Source organism: Lissotriton vulgaris, chromosome 1_1 (assembly GCF_964263255.1).
Source record: "Lissotriton vulgaris chromosome 1_1, aLisVul1.2, whole genome shotgun sequence".
NCBI lineage: Eukaryota > Metazoa > Chordata > Amphibia > Caudata > Salamandridae > Lissotriton > Lissotriton vulgaris.
This window is the reverse complement of record NC_141685.1, coordinates 1,024,887,617-1,024,908,205: the sequence shown is the minus strand read 5'-3', so window position 1 is coordinate 1,024,908,205 and position 20,589 is coordinate 1,024,887,617. Positions and strand designations below refer to the sequence as shown.

At 47.7% G+C, this 20,589-nt stretch overlaps 1 pseudogene; it reads right to left on the bottom strand.

The window, feature by feature from the left end:
• Positions 1–1,252: 1,252 nt before the first annotated feature.
• Positions 1,253–20,589, bottom strand: part of LOC147748447 (beta-1,3-galactosyltransferase 1-like) — a 61,059-nt pseudogene continuing 41,722 nt past the window's right edge.

Sequence of the window (20,589 nt, the reverse complement as noted above, 5' to 3'; positions counted from 1 at the left end):
AAATGTTTTTGTGTTTATGGCATTAGCCGTGATACATATACATTGTCCTGCAGCGACTTTATTGTTTCTTGGTTAATATTTTTGTAATATGTATGTACTTGGTGTTTTTCTGAATGCTGAGGTCCTGTATGTTTTTCATTTCACAGGCCCCTGATGAAGGGTTAGACCATTAACCCGAAATGCATCGGGCATATTATAAGCAACATAATATTCATGACTAGAATGAATTAACTGAAACACCTTGAACAGGATGATAAGAAATGAACAAATAAAAGAATTTATGATCTCATAAAACTAAAGGCTCATGAATCTATGGAATTGTGAAAAAATCGTAACCTTTACATGATGAGTGATTGAAGAAACCCATGTGTTTCTCGTGAAAGGAGCGCGTCCTTTGTGGTTTGTTGATCACATATTGTATACAATTCAGTGGCAAGTAGAATCACAGCACAGGTGGTGAGAAGTTGGAAGTGCACTACAAAACCTTCCGTCAATCAACAGAAAAATGGAAGATGTCAATTTGCCACACAAGTTGTTTTATATAAGCTAAAACACACAAATATTATATAAATTATCTATAAATACTTTTTCTTTTGTCATTTTGTCTGCTTTTGCTGTCTCCTTCTTTCAGATCAGTATGTCAGATTTTCTTGTACATTTTGGGGAGTGTTGCATTTTTACAGAATAGTGTCCTGATCTTAGGCCAAAGGCTATCTCATGATAAGGGGTTCTATTTGTTTGATTTATTGCCACACACACGGATGCTCAATGATACTAGTAGCCATATCTAGTTTAAAATCTGCCAAAATAATGCTGATCTGGTCTATAAGTCAGTAAAGGTGTATTTAGGTTGGAATAATTGTAAAGGTTAGGAGATCTTATTTCACTGATTGTGCTTGGTGTAAGATGTTTTCTGATCTATCTCCAGTTCTCTATGCTATCAACATTGTATAAATGAGGGTCTTTACCTCAAAATGTGGACTTCCTAAAGTGCGAGAAATTGGGCATCTTTGCAAAGCTTTGTGCTCTGCTCGATGAGTGTAGGTGTGAAGAGCCAATATTTCATCCAGGGCTTTATACCAGTCCACCTGTTTGCAAGCTCTCCTGATGAAGGATAAGCAGAGGGAGCTCATGTGATTCGCACAGGACAATGCTCTTTAGGCGGGAAGGGAAGCTGCATTTGGAAGCCAGATCTTCTGGTTCGACAGTCTACAGCTTACCCATAAATGCCCAAGAGCTGGGGTCTCGAATCCTAGCAGATCCTTTTTGCCTCCATAAAATCAGGCCAGAGCTGCACAAGTTCCTTCTTGGTGTATTTGTGCACTGTGATCAATTTGGCAAATATACACCGGTTATATCTGATATATATCCTGTTGAACAAGTCAGGGGGTGGACGGGTGATACGGATTCTCAGCTTTGCCAGACAGAGTTCCACAAATATGTCTTCAACAAACAGTGGCTTTAAAAGGTTAGCAATGTTGAAAATATTTGTTGCTACATCACCCGAGAGTACATGTCCTGAACAGTAGGTAGGGAATAAGTCAGCTCTATAGATTTCTCTGAACATATACCACTTGCTCGAAGTATTCCGTTCAGGGATGCCCTTTTACTCAATCAACCCAGTAAAGTAGTTTTTTCGTACTTCATGGCTCGGCTGGAGAAGGTGATGGACCAAAAGCTCAGGGCTGAAGAACATGTCGGTGTCGATTTTCATAACGTACTTGGCATTGGGGCAGAAGCGGGCTACCCACTCCATACCCATCATGGTCTTTAAGGTCAGGTTCTGTAGTAGAGGATCTCTGTGTATAGTCATAATCTTGTGAATAGTCCCTCCCATGTACGTGGACCCCGGAGCAATCAAAATAGTCTCTTAAGTTGTCTTCTTCTGCAGCCCTGAATAGACACTTAAGAGAAAATCAAAGACAAATAATGCAGCCTAAAACTACAAGGCTACATTGGCCAGCACTTCATCTTGAAGTGAAAAGGATAGCCAAATAATATTAAATTTAACATACTTTGCAAAGTTTCACATTCAGAGAAACTCCCCTTCACAAAAATCCTATGTAATGATAGAGAGAAAGGGTTGGACAGACAAGCCCCATAGGCTGCCATTAGGCTGCCATTATGTGTCTGGAAAAGGGATACAGTGCCTTTAAGGAACTCTCCAGAGACCCTCGGTATCCCAGGATGCACAGCCAAAGGCCCTTTATTTTCAGTTCTTTTTTCCGGCTCCTGCTAGCAGGACCCTGGAGCATTGAGCTCTACCTTTTTGGGTATTACTTCAATTTCTGGCACTTTTCCAGTGTTTTGAGTGTTTCACTCGACGTCTGGAGTCTTCCTCTTCAAGTTGCTGTGCTTTTTAGCCAGTTTTGCCACCTCTTTTTGTCAAAAATGCCAGCTTTATTCGACAAGTGCCCTGAGTGTGGTAGGAAGAAGGCAAAATCTGACCCCCACATGTCCCTGACTCTTGTGAAATCTGTTACTCTTTCTCCAGGAGGACCCTGCGTGACAGGGAGAAGATTCGTCTCCATGGCCTGGAGCAGAGGAGACACCAAGAACCAGGGGGAACTTCTGGACATGGAGGGACTCTGTCATCGTCCTCTGCCCATGCATCGGCCTCTGGGGGGCACCCCAGTCAAGAAAAGGCCCAGAAAAGGCACCGGTCCCGGTCGACGTCGATGGCTTCGACGTCGGCGTCGAGAGGTATGACCACCATATTCTCCCCGTCGACCCAGGGCTCTGGGTCGAAGCGGCGTCGCCGTTCGACGTCGAGGGTAGGACGTCGAGACTTCTGACGAGGTCGACGTCGAGGACTTCACCGGCGTCGACACACCATCGAAGTCGCGATGTGTCCCAAAGGCGCTCGCTGTTGAGGCGACACCGCCGTTCACGGTCAACGTCGAAGCGAAGGTCGACGTCAAAGAGAGACAAGTTGACGTCGCGGAGAAGAAATTCGATGTCTGGAAGGTCGACGTCGAGAAAAGGGAAGTCGAAGAGGTCGACATAGAGGAGAGAAAAATCGACGTCGAGGAGACAGTCAAGGCCCAGGACGGTGTCCAGTGCCTCAGTGGTTAGTCTATCATCTTCATCGGCGAGTTCCCGGTTGCGGCAGCACTGGCGCTCGTCTGCTGCCTCGAGAGGATCCTCCTCGAGGCCTGCTCGTAAGAAGAGGAGAGTGCTTAGGTCACCGGAATCTGATCATTCATGGACCTATTCGCCCTCTAGGCCCAGGCCTCCTACGCCTCCTACTCTTCCGCCACTGCCTCCTAGGAAGCCTCCTCCTCCTCCTTCTCCGCCTCCACCACCTCTGCCTCCTCCTCCACTGCCCCCCCGGCCTCCACAACCACAACCGGGGGTTCCGGCTCCGACTCCTCCGCTTCCGCCTCCTCCAAGGCCGGTGGTTCCTGCGAGACCCAGGAGGTCTAGGTCAAAGTCCAGTGGGAGGTTTCGCTCTCGCAGTGAGCTTCGCTCCTCGACAACGTCCCGTCATTGCCATCGGAGGGAAAGGTCACGGTCCCATCACACAGACTCTTCCAGTGACCGGAGGTATTCTCCCACGTTAACGGACTCTCCTCCTACGAGAGTGTCACCTGTGGACGACATTGTGACATTCTAGGATGTGCTGCTGAGGGGGCAGCAAAGTTAGGGATCACATTGACGGTACCCACTCCTTCTACCTCTGTGATCTTTGAGACTTTTCACAAAAGATATCTCTCTCGCCCTTTGTTGCCTTTGGTGCCAGGACTGAAGGAACCGGCTATGGAGCTGTTTCTGATGCCGGCCACGTGAAGTCAGCACCATCTAGGCTTCAAAAGAAGTACAGGCCCCGGATTCTGATCCGGGGTTCTTCAGGTCAGATACTGTCCCGGATTCTGTAATCATGACAGCGTGCAAGAAGCAGCATTCGACTGCCCCTTCATCTACGGTCCCTCCGGACAAGGAGAGCCGTCAGATAGACTTTGCTGGATGGAAAGTCTGCAGTACGGCTGCCACCTCGATGAAAGCGGCGAGTGCCTCACCACTCTTGGGTAGCTATGACCGCTCCTTGTGGGAGTCCCTGCAACAGTTTATTGAGCTCTTCCCGAGGGATAGGCGAGAAGACTTCCAGGAGATATTGAACAAGGGCATGATGGTATCAAATCAAGTCATCAGCTCGGCGGCAGACGCCTCTCTTCTGGCTGTTCATGGGTACTGCCATGGCATCAACTTGAGACGTCATTCCTGGTTGCGCCTTACCTCTCATAAGCCAGAGGCGCAACAGGGGGTCGCAAATTTGCCATTCTCGGGATCGACCCTCTTCGGGACGCATGCGGATGAGGAAATGGCCCGCATGAAGGCGGAAGTAGAGACGCTGAAGGCTGTTGGTTTGGAGAAACCAAAAGAACAACGGAAGTCCTTCTGTCCTTTCCAGAGGCGGTACGGTTTCCAGAGACGAGGGCAAGGTCGTCAAGCTGGTCGGCAACAGCAACAGCAGCAGCAATACCAGAGGCAGCCCTTCCAGAAGCGTCAGAGGGGCAGAGTCCTCCTCGGCAAACAAGGGCCCGGCCGGGTCTAAGCCCTGGGAAGTTACTTCCCCCTCTTCTGTTACCCGCTCCGGTGGAGGTTAGCATACAAAATTACTTGGCAGAGTGGAGAAAAATTACTCAGGACAAGTGGGTGCTGAATATTGTTTGCAATGGATACAGTCTTCGTTTTGTCAGCCCTCCTCCAGCAATTCCACCGGTTCACTCGCAGTACCATCTGCGCGAGCTTCGAGCGGGGGCCGGTACCCTGTTAAGAAAAAGGGCGATAGAAGACGTCCCTCTGTCTCAAAGGGGAAAGGGTCTCTACTCAAGGTTCTTTCTGGTACGCAAGAAGGACAAAAACGAGTCCAGGCCCATTCTGGATTTGCGACAAGCAAACACATAGATTTGCAGGGAGAAGTTTTGCATGCTGTCTTTGCACCAGATTTATCCTCAGCTACAAAGAGGATACTGGCTTTGTGCAATAGATCTGCAGGATGCGTACTTCCATGTGCCCATTGCACGGAAACACCCGAAGTTCCTGCGCTTTCTAGTCGGCACCAATCACTATCAGTACACCGTACTACCGTTTGGACTGATGTCTGCACCCAGGACTTTTTCAAAATGCATGGCAGTGGTGGTAGCGCTCCTGAGAAAGAACAAGGTGTTTGTCTACCCGTACCTGGACGACTGGTTGATCAAAACCTCCACCTTCCTGGAAGCGCAATTGCACTTCAACAGGATGGCCGTTCTGTTGAACCAGCTGGGGTTGCACATAAACATGTCCAAGTCTGTTCCGACTCCGGTTCAGTGCCTACAGTACTTGGTAACCTCCATCGATACTCTCTCAGCAAGCGTGTCTCCTTCGGAGGAGCAACGCTTATCGATCCTTCAGAAGGCTCAGGCTCTCATGTCCGTTCCATGTACGACAGTGAGGGCGGTGTCATCTCTCCTGGGGTCGATGGCCTCTTGCATCTTCCTCACTCCACATGCACGCCTCCACATGAGGCCGCTGCAGGAATGTCTAGAGGATCAGTGGGACCAGAAACGAGGGAGCTGGGACGACAGGATCCGACTGTCTCTACATGCTCAACAGTCCCTGAGATGGTGGTGCTCAGCGGAGAATCTCCTCAAGGGGGTTCCATTCCACAAGGACATTCCCATTCAGACTATCGTGACGGATGCTTCTCTCCACGGCTGGGGAGCGCATTCGGACTATTTACAGATCCAAGGGACGTGGTCCCCGGCGGAATCCACGTATCACATCAATTTTCTGGAACTCAGAGCTGTTCACTTGGCACTGATGGCCTTTCATCCGTCCTTCCAGACCAACTCCTTGCTTGTGCAGACGGACAATACGACCACAATGTATTACCTCAACAAGCAGGGGGACTCCAGATCGTGCACACTGTCACAAGTAGCGCAGGCGATCTGGCACTGGCTGCTAGCCAGAGGACTGACGATAACAGCTACCCATCTGCCAGGGATGCAGAATGCTCAGGCGGACGCACTCAGCAGGCTGGTCCAAGAAAATCACGAGCGGGTCCTAAACGACGAGGTGCTAGGAAACGTCTTCAACAGATGGGGCACTCCAGAAATAGATCTGTTCGCCACCGCTGAAAACAGAAAATGCTGAGACTTCGCCTCCAGGTTATACCAACCGGGGACTCTGGGGAATGCGCTATGGATCAGCTGGTCGAACAGCTTTCTGTACGTTTTTCCACCCATTCCCCTGATTCCGGCAGTACTCATCAAGCTGTCTCAGTCCAAAGCACGAATGATCCTCATTGCTCCGGAATGGCCTCGGCAGTGGTGGTTCACGGACCTTCTCCACCGGTCTCTCCAACCCCACCTGCGGCTGCCGTGTGGGCCAGACCTTCTCATGAAGTTCGGGGGGCAGATGGTGCACCCCAACCTCTCATCGTTGAGTTTGGCGGCATCATGGAAATACTCAAGGAGGCTAAGAATCCTTCCACAAGGACTTCCTATGCCTACAAGTGGAAGAGGTACTGCATCTGGTGCATGTCCAAGAACTATGATCCTACCACCTGCAAGGAAGATGTCATCCTTCCATACCTCTTATATTTGGCTCAATCTGTCCTTAATATCCATTCTATTAAGGTTCACCTCGCAGCATTAACTGCGTATAGGAAATGCCCTTCACCAACATCCTTCTTCCAGATTCCTGTAATTAAAGATTTTTTGGAGAGATTAAAGAAAGTATTTCCCCCTGTTCGGCGTCCTTCGCCTTCCTGGGAGCTGAATGTGGTGCTGTCTCGCTTGATGAAGGAACCTTTTGAACCTATTCATAAGGCTTCTCTACAGCATCTGTCCTGGAAGGCGGCCTTCCTTGTGGCTATTACATCGGCCCGCAGGGTGAGTGAAATCCAGGCCTTGTGTTGCCAAGAACCTTACACTGAATTTCATGCTTCTAAGGTAGTGATGCGAACTCACCCTAAGTTCCTCCCTAAAGTGATTTCTGATTTTCATGCTAATCAGATAGCTTCGCCTACATTCTTTCAACATCCTTCCACTCCAGCGGAGAGGTCTCTTCACTCCCTGGATGTAAGAAGAGTGTTGAAATTCTACTTGGATAAGACCAAAGACATACGTAGGTCAGACCAATTGTTTGTCAATTATGGATCGGTAAGGACTGGACTTGCCACCTCAAAACAGTCCATCTCTAGGTGGACTGTGTCCTGAATACAGTTATGTTACCAAAAGGCTAACAAAACCTTTGGGGGGTAAGCCTAAGGCTCATTCCACCAGAGGCTAAGCGGCTACAACGGCTTTGCTGCGTAATGTTCCCATTGAAGATATCTGTAGGGCTGCCACTTGGAAGTCGGTCCATACCTTTGCTAAGCACTACTGTCTGGACTCTGATGCCAGAGGAGACGCTCAGGTTGGGCAGGCTTCGATCAGAAATGTGTTTGCACAGTACTGATGGTGTCTGTTTCCTCCACCGCTGGTTTGGTTTGTTGGGATGGGCTTGCCAGTCTATTCACAAGATTATGACTATACACAGAGATCCCCTACTACAGAAGGAGTAGTTTCTTACCTGTAACTCCAGTTCTGTAGTAGGGGTATCTCTGTTATAGTCATAAGCGCCCGCCCTCCTCCGGTGGATGAAGAGATAATGTACTGTATGCTACAGGCCTGACTTTATACCCCTTCAAAAAGAACTGAAAGTAAAAGGCCTTTGGCTGTGCATCCTGGGATATCGAGGGTCTCCGGAGAGTTCCTTAAAGGCACGGTATCCCTTTTCCACACACATAATGGCAGCCTATGGGGCTTGTCTGTCCAACCCTTCCTCTCTATCATTACAAAGGATTTTTGTGAAGGGGAGTTTATCTGAGTGTGAAACTTTGCAAAGTGTTGTAAATTTAATATTATTTGGCTATCCTTTTCACTTCAAGATGAAGTGCTGGCAAATGTAGCCTTGTAGTTGTAGGCTGCATTATTTGTCTTTGATTTTCTCTTAAGCGTCTATGCAGGACTGCAGAAGAAGACAACTTAAGAGACTATTTTGATTGCGCCGGGGTCCACGCACATGGGCGGGACTATTCACAATATTATGACTATAACAGAGATACCCCTACTACAGACCTGGAGTTACAGGTAAGAAACTACTCCTTATTGTACGTGTCCAAGAAGTGCTGCTGGATAATATCCCTGAAGGTAGTGCTTTCCCATAGCAGGGCATTGCGTACTGAGACGGAGTGTGAGGAGGGTATTCCCAGAAGGAACAGCCTCACCACAGCGATGCCGGCCAGCCAGCTCTCATTCCCCCCATGTCATGCGAATAGCATCTCTGGAGAAGATCCGTAGCACTAGTAATGGCTCATGGGTGGAGCCCTTGGTGGTCTCGTTTAGCAGGAAGGGGAATCTCTTCAGTGGCTCATTGCTGAGGGGGACATTCTCTGCCATGAACGTGGAGCTGTAGGGTAGGTGAAAGTTACGTAGGTAGACTATCTCCCAGTGGACCACAAATCCAGTCACTATGAGGGCCAAGACACAGAACAGCCATATGAGTGACAGTGGAAGCGTCTTGGAAGGATCCCGTGTTCTGCTAGGCTCCAGGATGGCGAGTTGTCTGGTCTGTGGAGAGATAACATTTTATCAGTTATCAAACATCAATGGCACCAATTGCAAGATTCATATAGAATTACTGCTTTACATGAACGTTTACTTTGAAAAGTTTCACTATTTATATTAACTACGTACATTATGATGGCTGCAGAAAGAGGTAATGCCACCCTAAAGCTATACTGTTTGTTAGTCAAATACCTGGACTACCTGCATAGTAGAACCAGACTTACATGGCTATGAACTTTCCTGTGTATTTTTTATAAATTGGTGAACTACTTGGAAAGCAAACTTACCAGTTGGGATTAGATCAATTTTCCATTACTTTATTCAGTGGTGCATGCTTAGTGTATTGTACCTCTTCCATAGCAGCTCAGAAAGTAATAAAGATCAAAGATCTAGATAGTAGCCATCTATGTGTCTCCTCAAGCCATTTGGCCCTACCATGTGTGAGTCTGTGGCCTTGAGGTCGGGCAAGGACCTGGCAGTCTCTGAAAGGACGCAATCTTTTTATTGATTTATTTATGTGTGTAGGTATGCATGCATGCATGTGTACGGGTATGCATGTATGTTTTTTTTTTAATTTGCACTATTTATTTAGTACGGCCCTACCACTAGGACAATGGAGTGCTTTACATGTAACATGTTACAGCTCCACGCCATAGTGGACTTCCTAGAAAAGGAGCAGTGCTAGATGGTTACTGTCTGCTCCCAATCAACTTGCTCATGTGCCTGGGACAGGAGAATCTTCTTACGGCCATTAGAGGATGTCTCAAGATAGCATGACTCCTGAAGAACTCGAGTGTAAGTTTTTAAGCTTTTCCTACTGGACCCTACAGAGGTGCATTCTGTGCACTGTAAGATAAGTCTCTCTACAGGCAGCCATCAAGCCGCACACCCCTCTTTTTCGTAATGTTTGTTCTTGTATACTACTATAGTGTGGCATCGCTTTTAAGATCCTTGGCATTTGTTTCCTTGAGTTTGCGGCTCTTATAAGGCCCAGGGCCGGAACGGAAAGCAGCCCTGGCTTAAAAGTAAACCTGACTCCCGTCCTCTCCTTCCTCGCTTTATCTCTCTCTCTCTTTCCATCCATCCACTCTCTCTCTTCTTCTCACACACTCACCTTGCTCCCAGTCTCCCTGGAAGCCAGAATATTGGAGAGCTGGGGAAAATGTTAGAGTAACCAGCAGTGGCGGCTGGTGACATTTGAAAGTAGTGCGGCGTAAAAGTTTGAGGTGAGTGCTCGGTGGCGAGTGAGCCTAGTCAGTGAGTCTGACTGCCATAAGGTGGGTTTGTTGGGTCCTTCTCGCCATTTTTGTAATCACACTGCCTATCCCCAGAGCTAAACTAACCCAGCCTATCAGTAGTCAGATGCTGATTAAGCCGCTGTGTAATATCTGAAAAAACTCCAGGTGACAATGGTGAACACTGCACAGAGATGGTACCCTGACCACCGAAGCGCACACGGTAATGGATAGACACACGATGCATGCACATGTGAGGCATTTGGCCACTGTGGGTAACAACAAAAGGAATGGGGGCGATTGACAGCCTGAAAACAGGCAACATATGCAGGGAACAAGCCCCAAGGCATCCTATGTGACCCAAGAACACCACCCAGCATGGATGCAGCAATAATGAAGTACACATGAAAAATGAATAGCAGATGAAGAGAGCAGTGCCTGAATAAACAAAAAACAGTAATAAACACATTCATGAACGAAATTAATGAATTTACCAACCATGAAAGAAACACTAAAATGCTAATTTAAAGGGTACGACTCCAGTCCATAGCATCCGAGCACCTCGCAGAACATGTCACTTCCATTGACATCACACAGCTGGGTCCTTAACAAGGCTGCACACGCACACCCCACCTCTTAAAGTACAATAATCTGCATAAACTAGAATCATTGAGGGAAAACAAACCATGTGACAACACCATGTTCATTTTTAATAATTCTCTCTGTGGTATTTTTAGAACAAGTCCTTGCTTGCAGGTTTGTGTAACTGTGCAGTGCTGTTTACATTCCACTCGCAAAAGAAACTGAACTAATAAGCTCTCTGATTTGTACAATTAACTTCCTCACACCTGTGGCACAGTATGACCCCCAACTCCCAGTGCACCAAGCATATCAAGGTGTCCTGCAGCACCTTGATCTCCTGGGCCAGAGTGGCGAAGAGCAACTGCAGCACGGGAACCATGTTTAGAGCAAATAAAAGACACGAGCGAGCAATGAGTTTACCGCTGCTGTAGTTCTAATTGACTGCGCTGTAAGACTGTGTGGGTGAGAAAGCAATATTAGAGGGGGCGAGAGAGCAAACAAGGGTTGCATCCTGAACAATGCGAGCCTGTGCAAAAACAGTTTTCTGCAGGTGCATTTATGTGATTTATGCTCTAATCACAAACCCTTTTTTATGATCAGCGCTGATGTGCACATTACCTTTTTAAATCAAATTTAGGAGTCTTTGCCGAAAAAAAGAACTCCTTCAAATTGAACTGCTATAAGCATGGGCAAAATTTGCGAATTCGCGTTCCGCGAATTTGCGGATTTCCCCGCAAAATCGTAAAACAAATCTGTGAATTCGAGAATTTGCCTGCAAAATCGCGGATTGTTTTGCGATTTGCCCTGGAGTACTTTCTACTGGCTAATCCAGTAAGTGCTCCCTCATTGGGTAAATGTACAGTGCTTTTACTACACTGCAACTGCGTAAAGGGCCAGAAGATGTGTCTCCAGTGACCATGTGTGCCTGTAACACAGGCACAGGCACACATGGTCACTGGAGACACATCTTCTGGCCATTTACGCAGCTACAGTGTAGTAAAAGCACTATGGGGCAGATTTACAAGCCTTTTGCGCCACAGTTGCGTCACTTTTGTGACGCAGCGGCAGCACAAAAGATGCGCCATGGTGCTGGGTATTAACAACGTGACGCATCTGAGAGATGCGTCACGTTGTAAAGCCCTGCGCCATCAGGAGGCGTTCCGGCGCAGGGGAGGGCGTTCCTGCGCATGAACGCCTCCTAAAAGTGGCTGAGTGAAATCTACAAGATTTCACTCAGTCACTTTTAGGCCATTGCTGCGTCAAAACCCTGCGCCTGCTTGAAGCAGGCGCAAGGCTTGACGTAGCATTGGGGAGATAGGGCCCCCCAGAGCATTGCTGGAGCTGCATCGCGCTTGCGACGCAGCTCCAGCAATGCGCTGCTTTTACGGCACAGATGCGTGACGCATCTGTGCCGTTTTTGCCACATGGTGCGCCGCATTGTAAATGCGGCGCCCCATGGGTGGCGGAGCTGCGGCTCACAATAACTGGCGCATTTTTGCCAACGAGGGAGCACTTACTGATTAGACAGTAGAAAGTACTCCAGTTGAGTAGAGGTGTTGCACAAAAAGGTGGCATCTTCGTGGACAAACCCGCAGGGCGGGATTCATTCTGCCCCCTGTTACTCGTTTTTTGTGCCCTTCTGCCCTCTGTTAGACTCGTTTTTCCCTTGTTTTTCTGCCCTTCTGCCCTCTGTTAGACTCGTTTTTCCCTTGTTTTTCTGCCCTTCTGCCCTCTGTTAGACTCGTTTTTCCCTTGTTTTTCTGCTCTTCTGCCCCCTGTTAGACTCGTTTTTTTGTGCCCTTCTGCCCTCTGTTAGACTCATTTTTCCCTTGTTTTTCTGCCCTCTGTTAGACTCGTTTATTGTGCCCTTCTGCCCTCTGTTATTCCCTTGTTTTTGTGCCCTTCTGCCCTCTGTTAGACTCGTTTTTTGTGCACTTCTGCCCTCTGTTAGACTCGTTTTTGTGCCTTTCTGCCCCCTGTTAGACTCGTTTTTTGTGACCTTCTGCCCTCTGTTAGACTCGTTTTTCCCTTGTTTTTCTGCCCTTCTGTCCTCTGTTAGACTGGTTTTTTGTGCCCTTCTGCCCTCTGTTAGACTCGTTTTTCCCTTGTTTTTCTGCCCTTTGTTAGACTGCTTTTTGTGCCTTTCTGCCCTCTGCATCACCACATCATCACTCAGCGCTACCCCAGCGTCACTCACCACCACCACATTATTACTCAGCACCACCACATTATCACTCAGCACCACCACAGCACCACTCAGCACCACCACAGCACCACTCAGCACCACCACAGCATCACTCAGAACCACCACATTATCACTCAGCACCACCACAGCATCACTCAGCACCACCACAGCATCACTCAGCACCACCACAGCACCACTCAGCACCACCATAGCACCACTCAGCGCCACCACAACATCACTCAGCGCCACCACAGCATCACTCAGCGCCACCACATTATCACTCAGCACCACCACAGCACCACTCAGCACCACCACAGCATCACTCAGCACCACCACAGCACCACTCAGCACCACCACAGCACCAATCAGCACCACCACAGCACCAATCAGCACCACCACAGCACCACTCAGCGCCACCACAGCATCACTCAGCACCACCACATTATCACTCAGCAGCACCACTCAGCACCACCACAGCATCACTCCGCACCACCACAGCATCACTCAGCACCACCACAGCACCACTTAGCGCCACCACAGCATCACTCAGCACCATCCCAGTGTCACTCAGCACCACTCAGCACCACCACAGCACCACTCAGCACCACCACAGCAACACTCAGCGCCACCCAGCATCAATCTGCGCAACCATTCAACAACTGGTTCAAATATGTTCTCTCAATGTTTCAAGCTTTATTACAAATGTCACAAAAAGATGTTAATATTTCACTTCTGTTCTTGGATTTTCGTCACAATTAAATACACTGAACATAATCTTCACAAAAGTTATTTACACAAGTTTAAGCTATTGCCATTATAAATTAAAATCACTTTTATTTAAGTATTAATTATTTAAAAAAAATAAAAGTCATTGTAATTTGTAATATCAATACATCTAAGTCACGTAAATACAAAACATGTTGCATTACAAATGCTATAGGTGTCACATTTGCGAAAGTTATAACTATTGGCATTGTAAATGACAAAGCTATTAATTTAGCTATTTTCAAAACCAACACATAAATAAAAAAAATTGTCATTTACAAGACCAATAGCTCAAACTTTCCTAGTGTGAGACATATTGCATTGCAAATGCTTGTTTTTATATCTGTCAGTGCTTCCTGTTGAGGTTTAATTTTCGTGACAGGCGCCTCATTGCCTACTTGTAACTATTCTCTGACCCTGCTTAAAGGGTCAGAGCAGGGTCAGAGAATAGCTGCAAGTAGGCAACGAGGCGCCAGGAAGCACTTACAGGCTTAGAGCAGCAGGTGCCCAAGTTGAAGTTAATTTCTTTGTAACCCTTTTGTAAAAGGTTGCAAAAATTAGCTTCAACTTTTGCACCTGCTGCTGTAACCCTGTAAGTGCTTGGCTGAAAATTCGTCCCCGCTGATTCGCGGATTTTACCGCGATTTTGCGGGATTCGCGAAATCGCGGAAAATCTGCAAATTCCGCAAGCGGAACGAATTTTCAGCCCATGCTTAACTGCTTAGATTATGAAACTGAGCCACTGTTCTGTCCCTAGACAGACTACCCCCCCCAAATTTAAATTGTTAATCGTGCAGATACTTCACGGCTGCCACACTTTATTGAAAACAATGTTTTTTCTTGCATCAAAATCAGAATGAACATATTACACTCAATGTGGCACACGCTTCACAGCTGCTGACACACAGGCAGGATTTTGGACCCATATCCTAAGTCTCACAATTCTAAAGTCCACACCCCCCACTAAATGAGAGCATGGAATGCTTCAAATAATCACATATACACACATACATTGGGAACTTAGAAGTCACTTCTCAGATAAATACACACGTTTTCTATTTTATCAAGCATTTGCAATGCAATAGGTCTCGCATTAATTAAGTTTGAGCTATTGGCATTGCTAAATATTGCAACACCAATTGCAACAAAAGTCTATAAATTGTAGGCAAAAAAAATGTGTATTTATTTTTGTAGCAATGGTGGCATGCTTCGCTTTAGATGAATATGTTTAAAAGTAAAGTGCGCCATACTGCGATTGCTACAATAGTTAATTGTGGATGCGTTAACAATTGATATGTGCACTGATGGCTGGTGGTGTGTGTGCCTGTAGAAATTGTGCATTGAGGGCTGGTGTTGTGTGTGTCTGGTGAAAGTGTGCACTGCCGGCTGGTGGTGTGTGTGCCTGGTGGAAGCGTGCACTGACAGCTGGTGGTGCGTGTGCCTGGTGAAAGCGTACACTGACGGTTGGTAGTGTGTGCCTGGTGAAAGCGTGCACTGACGGCTGGTGGTGTGTGTGTGCCTGGTGAAAGCGTGCACTGACGGCTGGTGGTGTGTGTGTGTCTGGTGGAATCGTGCACTGATGGCTGGTGGTGTATGTGTGCCTGGTGAAAGCATGCACTGACATCTGGTGGTGTGTGCCTGGTTGAAGTGTGCACTGACGGCTGGTGGTGTTTGTGCCTGTGAAAGCGTGCGCTGACGGCTGGTGGAGTTTGTGCCCGGTGAAAGCGTACACTGATGACTGATGGTGTCTGGTGAAAGTGTGCACTGATGGTGTGGTTGTGTGTGGGTGTGGTTGTGTGTGTAGTTGTGTGTGTGTGTGTGGTTGTGTGTGTGTGGTTGTGTGTGTGTTGTTGGGTATGTAGTTGTGTGGGTGCGGGTGTGGTTGTATGTGTGGGTGTGGTTGTGCGTTGGTATGTGTGGTTGTGGTTGTGTGTGTGGTTGTTTGTGTGTGTTGTGTGTGTGTGGGAGTGTGTGTGGTTGTGTGTGTGTGTGGTTGTGTGATGTAGGAGTGTGTGTGGTTGTGTTATGTGTGGTTGTGTGTGTGTGTGTGTGATTGTGTGGTGCATGTGGTTGTGTGTGTGGTTGTGTGTGTGTGGATGTGTGTGTGGTTGCGTGTGTGTGTGGTTATGTGTGTGGTTGTGTATGTGGTTGGGTGTGTGTGGTTGGGTGTAGTTGGGTGTGGTTGTGGTTATGTGTGGTTGTGTGTGTGGTTGTTTGTGCGTGGTTGTGTATGTGGTTGTGTGTGTTTGTGTGTGGTTGGGTGTGTTTGTTTGTGTGGTTGTGTGTGTGTGTGTGTGTGTGTGGTTGTGTGTGTGGTTGGGTGTGGTTTTTGTGTGTGGTTGTGTGGGTGTGTGGGTGTGTAGTTGTGTGTGGGGGTGTGTAGTTGTGCATGTGTGTAGTTGTGTGTGTGGTTGTATTTGTGGTTGTGTGTGTGTGGTTGTGTGTGTGTGGTTGTGTATGGTTGTGTGGTTGTGTGTAGGTGTGGTTGGGTGTGTATGTAGTTGTGTGTGTGTAGTTGGGTGTGTTTGTGTGTGTGGTTGTGTTTGTGGTTGTGTGTGTGGTTGTGGTTGTGTGTGTGTGTGGTTGTGTGTGTATGTAGTTGTGTGTGTTCGTGTGTGTAGTTGGGTGTTTGTGGTGTGTGGTTGTGTGTATGTGGCAGTGTGTGTGTGGTTGTGTGTGTGGTTGTATTTGTGTGGGAGTGTGTGTAGTTGTGTGTGTGTGGTTGTGTGGTGCGTGTGGTTGTGGTTGTGTGTGTGTGGTTGTGGTTGTGTGTGTGGTTGTGATTGTGTGTGTGGTTGGGTGTGGTTGTGGTTGTGTGTATGTGTGGTTGGGTGTGTGGTTGTGGTTGTGTGTATTTGTATGTGTAGTTGTGTGTGTTTGTGTGTGTGGTGTGTGGTTGTGTTTGTGTGGTTGTGTGTGTGGTTGTGTATGGTTGTGGTTGTGTGTGTGTGTGTGGTTGTGTGTGTATGCAGTTGTGTGTGTTTGTGTGTGTAGTTGGGTGTGTGTGTAGTTGGGTGTGTGTGTGGTGTGTGAGTGGTTGTGGTTGTGTGTTTGGTTGTGTGTGTGTGGTTGTGTGTGGTGTTGTGTGTGTGGGAGTGTGTGTAGTTGTGTGTGGTTGTGTGTGTGGGAGTGTGTGTGGTTTTGTGTGTGGTTGTGTGTGTGGTTGTGTGTGGTTGTGTGTGTGGTTGGGTGTGGTTGTGTGTATGTGTGGTTGGGTGTGGTTGTGTGTGTGTGGTTGGGTGTGTTTGTGTGTGGTTGTGGTTGTGTGTGGTTGTGTGTGTGGTTGGGTGTGGTGTGTGTGTGGTTTTTTGTGTGGTTTTGTGTGTGTGTTTGTGTGGTTGTGCGTGTGGTTGTGTGTGTTTGTGTGTGTGGTTGTGTGTGTGGTTGTGTGTGTGTAGTTGTGTGTGTGGTTGTGTGTGTGGTTGTGTGTGTGGTTGTATTTGTGGTTGTGTGTAGTTGTGTGTGTGTGGGCGTGTGTGCGTGGGCGTGTGTGTGTGGTTGTGGTTGTCTATGTGGTTGTGGTTGTCTGTGTGGTTGTGGTTGTGTGTGTTGTGTGTGTGGTTTTGTGTGGTTGTGTGTGTAGTTGTGGTTGTGTGTGTGTGTGGTTGTGCGTGTGTGTGTGGTTGTGTGTGTGGTTGTGTGTGTTGTGTTTGTGGTTGTGTGTGTGCTTGTGTGTGTGGTTGTGGTTGTGTAAAGTGTGTGTGTGGTTGTGTGTGTGTGTTTGTGTATGTTTGTGGTTGAGTATGTGTGGTTGTGTGTGTGTGGGCGTGTGTGTGGTTGTGGGCTTGTGTGTGGTTGTGTGTGTGTGTGGTTGTATGTGTGGTTGTGTTCTTGGACACACTGCCAAGGTTTCCAGAGCCAGCGAGGAGTTCCTGCAGCGACAAGCCTTGGGCATCACTACTTGCTTGGTAGAAATGTTTGGAAGGACTCTTACAGAGTTGTCCAAATCGTGACATTTTGGGCAGGAAGTGAGGTTTTGACTTCCTTCTTTGAAACATGATGAAAGATTACAGTAAGTGGTGTTGTTATCCCTCTAGACACACAGTAGGTATGTGCCCAGGTTTTGGCAATCAGTGGGAAGCTGGAGTCAATGCACTCATTGTGTTCTATTAAGTAGGGTTAAATGTGTGCCTGCCTGGCGCTGAACCCAGGGCACTGCGTACTGGCGCAAAGAGTGCCAAGTGATGGTGTTTACGATCGTGGGTTTGCCCAAGGGATCAGACTTGACGTAGGAGTCACTTGGTAGAGGGTTATTCAATGCTGCACCTTGTCTGAGATGGATGCGATGCGGGGGTCTTTGGTGAGTTTGTGTGGGTATTCACTGATTGACTCCCCCCTAGGTGGAAAGTATGCAATACTGGGACCTGTAGTTTTCCTTGTTTCGAGTATTAACGTGACCCCCGCAGTCTCCGTGTTCAGGCTGTTATCAGGTCTATTCTAGATGCTTGGCTTTAGGCGAGTTTGCCTGCCAAAGAAAGACAGTACGGTGCATTCTGGGAGTCAGAGTTTTCTCTTTTCCCATTTATAAGTATGAATCAGACAATACATGTGTGCAGAACGTTAGTGGTTGTAAGACACGTATGTTTCAATGTAAACCTCTGCGTATCGTAGTTTGTGAATTCAATCACACGGATGGATCGGTGGACTGGAGATGGCGTTTCGCTGGTATGGAGCCATCAGGTATTGGTGCGAATAGGTGACCTGATGCCTCCATATCAGCAGACTCCCGTCTCCAGTGCAGCGTTCTCATCCAACAACAAACTGCACCATGGGAATTGTAGCCCTCACTCAATGCCAACTTTCCCTCTCGAAGTAACAGCAAGGCAGGGCGGCCTAGGGTGCGTAACAAGAACACTTTGAGAGAGTTTTGTTCAGGCGGAGCCGCTTGTGCCACATTGAACGCCATTCCATCGCAACTGCTCAAAAGCACCTAATGCTCTTGAGCTCTCACGCGCTCCTCGGTTGTAAGAATAACTCAAAACCAGGCCAATATGGGCACCCCCACTTCTCCCTCTGCCCAACAGCCCGGAAGCCCCACCAGCACCCTCTAACCCTGCAAACCATGGCGCCGGGATGGGGAGCCCTTTGCTTTAAGGGGCCTATGCCAGTGAAGAATTGTGCCTGTGGCGAGGAGAGAGGCATGCAGCTAGCGGGGCCAATGTTGATAGCTGAGTATGAGGGGGTGAGTGCATTTCCAAGTCCCCCCTTCTCCACTCCAGGTGTGCCACTGTTACAGGACCCAGCTGAGGACAGAGGCTTGAAACGCAAAGCCAGCCGCTGCAACGCTTCCTTTCACAGAGGAGGCCTGGGGATTCCTTCCATGGAGGAAACCTCTGCCCTGCTGGCTTTCAGGAGGGGACGGTCCCACTGAAGCCATGGGGGGTGAAAGGGGGAGGGGAAGACTCCCATAGAAGTCAATGGAGCAGAACAACTGCTTGGAAAGGTATTGAAGTTTGTGGGAGGGTTGAGGCTGCTGGCTTGGGGCAGAGGTAAAAAAAACAAGTTGAGCTACATGTAAACTGGTGCGCATGTAAAGCACTCCAATGTCTTCGGGTCAATTTCGTGCTATATAAATGTGCGCGCGCTGGGCTGAGATTTGCTGACTCCTGGCAAAAGTGGTTTTTGTTCATGCATGCGTGGAGACTCTTAGACCAGAGCCTAGACTGAAGTGGCAGAGGAAAGACAGATAAAGCTGGTGGTTTGTAACATTTGTAAATCAGTAAATATGTCTAACATAAACAGAAAGCCCTTAGTGACAACAATTTGAATACTTTTAAAAGGCTATCGGAGATACAATTGTGGATTAATTAGGCTGTGCATTGCATGCTGTGTAAAGCGCTCCAATGCCTTCGGGTCGATTTCGCGCTATATAAATGTGCGTGCGCTGGGCTGAGATTTGCTGACTCCTGGCAAAAGTGGTCTTTGTTCATGCATGCGTGGAGACTCTTAGACGGAACCTAGACTGAAGTGGCAGAGGAAAGACAGATAAAGCTGGTGGTTTGTAACATTTGTAAATCAGTAAATATGTTTAACATAAATAGAAAGCCCTTAGTGACAACAATTTGAATACTTTTAACCCCTTCACAGCGGGGCAAATTCCCAATCTGTGCTGGAGGGTACGCACAGCGCCCCTGTGCTCATAACAAGCTCAGCTCGTCATGAGCCACGGTGGTCGTGTGCTCATGACGAGCTCAGCTCGTCATGACCACACCCGTTTCTTTAGAATGCTCGCACAGCAGGGGAATTTACCCAGCGTGCGAGCGTTCTAACGGTCAATGCGAGCTCAGCTGGTCATGAGCACACAAGCACTGTGGCTCATGACAAGCTGAGCTCGTCATGAGACTCGAAGGTGTTAAAAGGCTATCAGACCGCCAGAAACTGCAAATAATCCAATGCTGCAATGTTTATGAAAGTTAGCAAACAGCGCTACACAGTATTTAGTGGGGGGATGTAAGCGTTACTGAAGTCCATTGTGACGGAGCCACAAGACGTGCGGCCGAGTGGTGCTAATGACCCCTGAAAGACTGAAGACTGCGCGTGCTAATGACCCCTGAAAGACAGATGGCTGCTCGTGTGCACGCTCACGGCACTCAAGCTTCAGGCCAGCAAAACCCTCTGGTGGCACTTTTAAAAGCCACTTACTAAATGTCTCGAAGAGACAGCTTGCGCTGTCTCAAGCGAGACTTAAAAAGTACATAGTAGTTTTGCCCTGATTTATGCGGCCTGCATAGGTTAAGCATTTTTTCGCTTTTAGACTTTCCAGAAGAAATTAGATACAGAGCCGCCAGAAGGATTTACCCTTATTTTAAAAACTCAGCCATACAGACTCTTACTCCAAATTTGAAAATGATGTGCGTGCCACGTTTCACGGCGCACGCACTTCATGTTGAACAAGTTATTTATCCCCATCATTGCGTCTGCTGTGGGAGGATGCGCGCCTTTTTTTAAATCTTGTTTTTAATGTTTTCTGTGTTTGTAGTTTTACAGACTACAAGTAATTGGGGATATGTTATGTGATGTCAAACTATAATTAACTTTATGGCATTGTGCCTTACAAAAACACAAAATGCAGCTCGTAACTGTGATAGCAATCTTTACTGGCATGCTTATGTGGTGCCTCATATATTCATGCAGGTCCGTTGAAAAACAAAGACAGCAAGTATTCCTCTTTCGTAGGCCATATCTGGCTTTCATCCTGGTGCCTGCTTCAGACATAAAGTGTGAG